General features: G+C 46.5%; 1 non-coding gene across 1 annotated transcript; it reads right to left on the bottom strand.

Moving 5' to 3' along the window:
* Positions 1-253: 253 nt before the first annotated feature.
* trnal-uaa (transfer RNA leucine (anticodon UAA)) lies at positions 254-369 on the bottom strand. The gene is made up of 2 exons: positions 332-369; positions 254-299 (listed from the first exon to the last, which is right to left on the bottom strand). It is a non-coding gene; the product is annotated as a tRNA-Leu (tRNA).
* Between the last annotated feature and the right edge of the window lie 633 nt (positions 370-1,002).

Below are 1,002 nucleotides of genomic sequence, written 5' to 3'. Positions count from 1 at the left end.
ATGTCATTCTGTCCAAGCAACAGCCGCGGCTGAGAAGGTGACACAGACACTCTTCACCGAGGCCTCGTTCTCATCAAACTCCGCAGCCCGAATCCCATGTCATGTGAACTGTTGTTCAGTTCTCTGTTGTGACTAAATCAAAATCTTTATCTTAATTGCTTCTTTCTCGTACTCCCAAACAGTTCACGCTTTGGTCGCTCAGTAAAATTACAGTGATTGCATTATAAAAACAGCACATGTAATACAGAGTATTTGTCAGGAGTGGGGTTCGAACCCACGCCTCCAGGTGGAGACCAGAACACTCGCGTTTACTAGGAAGCGGCTTTCTCGCCTTAAGTCTGGCGCCGTAGACCACTCGGCCACCCTGACAGCCCCTGCAGTACTCTCTCCACATGCCAGATAAACAGCTGTATTTCGGAATAGTCTGACGGACTGTTTTGTTGAGCGGGTATACATATAAACACACTCTATATCCTGGGATTTTAAATGAATATGGACGTGGTGCATTTTCTCAGGTTGCTGAGCATGTGCGGAATCAGAGCGTACAGCATCACAGCACTGGAATTGTGCTGCACTCCGTTCAGGCCATCCTCCAGAGAAAGGATGACGCGGATTCGGAGAGTGTGCAGAAGAGCATCACCAAGATGCTACCTGAATTAGACGGTTTGTGCACTAACCAAAATTTGGACAACCTTGTTCTTTTTCTCTGGAGCATCGGAGGTGAGGGGGAAATGACACTTTCCCTTTTCCACCGATGCTGCCTGTCTGCTGCGCTTCTCCTTGCATGCTCAGCTATTCAATATAGAATAGATTTTAAAGTGAAATGATTGGTTGTCGGAATATTCAATGAATGGGCACGTGAGCGTACATTATGCCCTTTTGATCAATAGTCTGATTGTTGATGGGTAGTAACTGTTCTTGAACGTGGCCGTGCGCGTCCTGAGGCTCTTGTACCGTCTATATATATAGTTTTGTTAACCTCGAAGAATGCGTCGTTAGCTG

Source organism: Hemitrygon akajei, unplaced genomic scaffold (assembly GCF_048418815.1).
Source record: "Hemitrygon akajei unplaced genomic scaffold, sHemAka1.3 Scf000165, whole genome shotgun sequence".
NCBI classification, from domain to species: domain Eukaryota; kingdom Metazoa; phylum Chordata; class Chondrichthyes; order Myliobatiformes; family Dasyatidae; genus Hemitrygon; species Hemitrygon akajei.
This window is presented reverse-complemented; position numbering and strand designations above follow the sequence as displayed.